Raw genomic sequence first — 6,000 nt, 5'->3', positions numbered from 1 at the left:
GTCCTTTACAATTCATCCCACTAACAAACATTTGACCAACCCAATTTTCAATGCCAATATCAAGAAGTGTAAGCAACAGAAGTCGAGAGGTCATACTGCAGCTTTATACATCATTAGTAAGGCCTCACCTAGATTATGCAGCTCAATTCTGGTCTCCATATTACAGAATGGACATAAATTCGTTAGAAAACATTCAGCGTAGGATGACTAAATTAATACATAGCATTAGAAATCTTCCTTTGAAGAGATAAATTAAAAATATTAGTTAATGGTTCACAGACTTCCATTTTGCATTCCTTTAGAACCCTTGAAAAAACCTCATCAGGACCCGGTGACTTATTTTGCTTCAGTCTGTCTATCTGCTTCACAACCATTTCACTAGTGACTGTGATGTTACATAATTTATCTTCTTCTGATCCACTATAAAAATTAATTACCGGAATATTATTAGTGTCTTCCTGTGTAAAAACCGAGAGAAAATAATTATTTAAAATCGAGCACATTTCATTCTCTTTGTCAGTAAGATGCCCATAGTTATTTTTAAGGGGACCTATCTTATCTCTGACTTTTGTTCTATAGACCTGGAAAAAACTTTTTGGGTTAGTTTTAGAATCCCTAGCAACTTTAATTTCATAGTCCCTTTTAACTTTTCTTATCCCCTTTTTAATGTCCCTCTTAATGTCAATATACTGATTCATAAGATGACCCTCGCCTCTTTTGATACGCCTATAAATTCCTTTCTTATGCCCTAGTAGATATTTCAGCCTATTATTCATCCATTTTGGGTCATTTCTATTTGATCTAATTTCCTTATAAGGGATAAACGTTGTTTGAGCAGCATGTATTGTGTTCAGAAAACTGTCATATTGATAGCTCTCTTCGTTACCCCAGTCAACAGATGATAAGTGTTCTCTAAGCCCATCGTAATCTGCTAAGCGAAAATCTGGGACTGTTACTGAGTTATCCCTACTATCATACTTCCATTCAGTTCTACATGTAATTGATTTGTGGTCGCTAGCACCCAGTTCCTCTGAAACTTCTAAATTATAAACAAGGGATTCATTGTTTGCCAGAACTAAGTCAAGCAGGTTATTACCCCTTGTAGGTTCTGTCACAAACTGATTCAAAAAACAATCCTGAACTACTTCTAAGAAATCATATGATTCTAAATTCCCAGTCAAGAAATTCCAATCAATATCACTAAAGTTAAAGTCTCCTAGAATTACTACATTATCGTGCCTTGTGGCCCTAACAATTTCCTCCCATAGTAGTCTCCCCTGGTCCCTATCTAAATTTGGGGGACGGTATATCACACCTAAAATTAATTTTTCATGTCCCTCTGAAAATTCTATCCAAACAGACTCTGTATGTGTTACTTCAGACTTAATACCCGTTTTTATGCAACAGTTCAAGCGATCTCGGACATACAATGCCACCCCACCCCCCTTCCCGATACTTCTATCTACTTGGAACAATTTAAAACCCTGAATGTGACATTCTGCAGGCATGTCCCGACTTTTTGAATTAAACCACGTCTCAGTAATGGCAAATACATCTATGTTACCTGCACTAGCAACTAGTCTCAACTCGTCCATCTTATTCCTAGCACTGCGACTATTTGTGTAATAAATATTTAATGACCCTCCTATCTCTTTACCCTTTCTGCTCCTTTCTGTTATTCCACTAAACCTATTACTGTCATTGTCAATTAGTGCCACTGGCTTTCCAATATCCTCCTCATTTTGCCTATTACTAGTTCTCCTAGTACTCATGTTACTACCCTGCGACTTCACAGTTTTCCCGCCAAAACCCATACCACTAACTATTCCTAGTTTAAAGACCTAACAGCTCCCTCCACTGCGTTGGCCAGTGCTCCCACCCCACTCCTAGACAAGTGAACCCCATCCCTGGCATACATGTCATTTCTGCCATAGAAGAGGTCCCAGTTGTCAATGAATGTTACCGCATTTTCCTTACAGTATTTGTCCAGCCAGCAATTGACACCAATTGCTCTGGACAACCATTCATTTCCAACTCCTCTCCTTGGCAAAATGCCACATATGACAGGTTTCCCACCCTTCTTCCTAATTATCTCTATTGCTGACCTATACCTGCTAATCAGGTCCTCACTCCTACGTCTGCCAACATCGTTGCCTCCAGCACTGAGACAGATAATAGGATTGCTCCCATTACCTCTCATGATGTCATCCAGACGGCTAATAATATCCTTCATCCCAGCCCCAGGAAAACATACTCTGTGCCTCCTACTCCTATCCTTCAAACAGAATGCCCTATCCATGTACCTAATCTGGCTATCCCCAACAACAACAATGTTTTTACCTTCCTTGGCGTCGTCCGTAGTGATGCTCCGAGTAGTCGACTCACATTCGCCAGGTAGCATTACACCACTTGTAGAATTCGTCATGACGTTCTCGATGGTCTTCGTTGGGGTTTCTAGGGATGTCTCACTCACGTCTGCCAATGCTTCCTTGGTGCTCGTTGTGGCATTCCCAGTAGAACTCTCACATTCGTCAGGTAGCACCGAGAATGAGTTGGAAGTTTCCACGGCAGTCTTCTGGTTTCTCGTTGTTTCTGCCTCTCCAACCGTTTTCTTAATCTTCAGCTTGGTTCCATGTTGCCCGACCACTGACCAAGCTCCCCTCTTAACCTGGGGACTCACAACAGGTGGATTACTACGAATCCTCTTGTTCTCCTCCGTTAATCGCCGTATCTCCAGTTTAGCAACTCTGAGTTCTTCTCTCAGCTGCTGGTAAAGCTGCTCAAGAGAGGGCATCCTGGTTCAGATTCACAGAGAGCACACAAACAGGTCTTCACAGAGCTAAGTACACGTCACCACTGTCATGTATTTATCCAACCTAAATTTGAAACTACCCAAAGTCCTAGCCTCAATAACCCAACTAGGTAGACTGTTCCACTCATCTACTACCCTATTTCCAAACCAATACTTTCCTATGTCCTTTCTAAATCTAAACTTATCTAATTTAAATCCATTACTGCGGGTTCTCTCTTGGAGAGATATTCTCAAGACCTTGTTAATATCCCCTTTATTAATACCTATCTTCCACTTATACACTTCAATCAGGTCTCCCCTCATTCTTCGTCTAACAAGTGAATGTAACTTAAGAGTCTTCAATCTTTCTTCATAAGGAAGATTTCTAATGCTATGTATTAATTTAGTCATCCTACGCTGAATGTTTTCTAACGAATTTATGTCCATTCTGTAATACGGAGACCAGAATTGAACTGCATAATCTAGGTGAGGCCTTACTAATGATGTATAAAGCTGCAGTATGACCTCTGGACTTCTGTTGCTTACACTTCTTGATATAAATCCCAGTAATCTATTTGCCTTATTACGTACGCTTAGGCATTGCTGTCTTGGTTTAAGGTTGCTGCTTACCATAACCCCCAAGTCCTTTTCGCAATCTGTATGGTTAAGTTCTACATTATTTAACTTATAAGTGCTAGGGTTATGGACACTCCCGAGCTTCAGAACCTTGCATTTATCTACATTGAACTGCATCTGCCACTTTTCTGACCAAGAGTAGAGTTTGTCTAAATCCTCCTGAAGTTCCTTAACATCTACGTTTGAATCAATTATCCTACCTATCTTCGTGTCATCGGCGAATTTGCTCATATCACTAGTAATTCCTTCATCAAGATCATTGATATATATTATAAACAACAACGGGCCCAAGACTGATCCCTGTGGAACGCCACTTGTTACTGATCCCCACTCGGATTTAACCCCATTTATGGACACTCTTTGCTTCCTGTCTGTGAGCCATGATTCGATCCACGAGAGCACCCTTCTCCCAATGCCATGAGCTGCTACTTTCTTCAACAGTCTTTGGTGCGGAACTCTATCAAATGCCTTACTAAAGACTTAAGTTACATTCACTTGTTAGACGAAGAATGAGGGGAGACCTAATCGAAGTGTATAAGTGGAAGATAGGTATTAATAAAGGGGATATTAATAAGGTCTTGAGGATATCTCTCCAAGAGAGAACCCGCAGTAATGGATTTAAATTATGAAGAAAGATTGAAGACTCTTAAGTTACATTCACTTGTTAGACGAAGAATGAGGGGAGACCTGATCGAAGTGTATAAGTGGTAGATAGGTATTAATAAAGGGGATATTAATAATGTCTTGAGGATGTCTCTCCAAGAGAGAACCCGCAGTAATGGATTTAAATTAGATAAGTTTAGATTTAGAAAGGACATAGGAAAGTATTGGTTTGGAAATAGGGTAGTTGATGAGTGGAACAGTCTACCTAGTTGGGTTATTGAGGCTGGGACTTTGGGTAGTTTCAAATTTAGGTTGGATAAGTACATGAGTGGGAGGGGTTGGATTTGAGTGGGACTTTCACATCAGAGCCTATTTCTTGGGTAGCATTGAAAATTGGGTTGGTCAAATGTTTGTTAGTGGGATGAATTGTAAAGGACCTGCCTAGTATGGGCCAACAGGCCTGCTGCAGTGTTCCTCCTTTCTTATGTTCTTATGTTCTTATTTAGAAAGGACATAGGAAAGTATTGGTTTGGAAATAGGGTAGTTGATGAGTGGAACAGTCTACCTAGTTGGGTTATTGAGGCTAGGACTTTGGGTAGTTTCAAATTTAGGTTGAATAAGTACATGAGTGGGAGGGGTTGAATTTGAGTGGGACTTGCACATCAGAGCTTATTTCTTGGGTAGCATTGAAAATTTGTTTGGTCAAATGTTTTGTTAGTGGGATGAATTGTAAAGGACCTGCCTAGTATGGGCCAACAGGCCTGCTGCAGTGTTCCTCCTTTCTTATGTTCTTATGTTCTTAATAGTGTTCTCTTGTAAGCAACAGTTAATCTTGAACACAGTTAGGAGAGGAAACTTTAAATGGCGTTTAGGTCTGACCTGGACCATTGTAAAAACGTAACTTGAGAATGGTAAAGGAGAGACCAGAACAAGACACCGCGAGAAAAGCTCTGCTACGGTCCTGGGTAAAAATGGAAGACCTAATGTTAGGTAAGACACATATGCAACAGTTAGACATCTTTATTCCGAAACGTTTCGCCTACACAGTAGGCTTCTTCAGTCGAATACAGAAAGTAGGCAGGAGCAGTAGAGATGTGAAGACGATGTAATCAGTCCATCACCCTTAAAGTCGTAGAATTTGAGGTTGTCAGTCCCTCGGCCTGGAGAAGTTCAGTTCCATAGTCAGGAACTATCTGAAGATCAAGCGACAGTGTGGAGGCTTAAATACTGTCGGAAGGAGAGGTGCAGGGTAGTAGTAGTAGTAGTAGTAGTAGTGAGAGGCAACTGAGAGGTCATGTCCCTCTCAGATCCAACCCTTCTCACTTGAAAAGCTTGTCCAAGGTGTTTTCTGTACCAAGATGCCACGTGTTGCAGTGTCTGACAAGATGAACATCAAAATGGTATACAATACCGACAGGTTGTTAGGTAAGACACATATGCAACAGTTAGACATCTTTATTCCGAAACGTTTCGCCTACACAGTAGGCTTCTTCAGTCGAATACAGAAAGTAGGCAGGAGCAGTAGAGATGTGAAGACGATGTAATCAGTCCATCACCCTTAAAGTCGTAGAATTTGAGGTTGTCAGTCCCTCGGCCTGGAGAAGTTCAGTTCCATAGTCAGGAACTATCTGAAGATCAAGCGACAGTGTGGAGGCTTAAATACTGTCGGAAGGAGAGGTGCAGGGTAGTAGTAGTAGTAGTAGTAGTAGTGAGAGGCAACTGAGAGGTCATGTCCCTCTCAGATCCAACCCTTCTCACTTGAAAAGCTTGTCCAAGGTGTTTTCTGTACCAAGATGCCACGTGTTGCAGTGTCTGACAAGATGAACATCAAAATGGTATACAATACCGACAGGTTGTTAGGTAAGACACATATGCAACAGTTAGACATCTTTATTCCGAAACGTTTCGCCTACACAGTAGGCTTCTTCAGTCGAATACAGAAAGTAGGCAGGAGCAGTAGAGATGTGAAG

The sequence above is a fragment of the Cherax quadricarinatus genome, chromosome 47 (assembly GCF_038502225.1).
Source record: "Cherax quadricarinatus isolate ZL_2023a chromosome 47, ASM3850222v1, whole genome shotgun sequence".
Classification (NCBI taxonomy): domain Eukaryota; kingdom Metazoa; phylum Arthropoda; class Malacostraca; order Decapoda; family Parastacidae; genus Cherax; species Cherax quadricarinatus.
The sequence above is the reverse complement of the archived record's forward strand: the minus strand, read 5'-3'. Positions refer to the sequence as shown.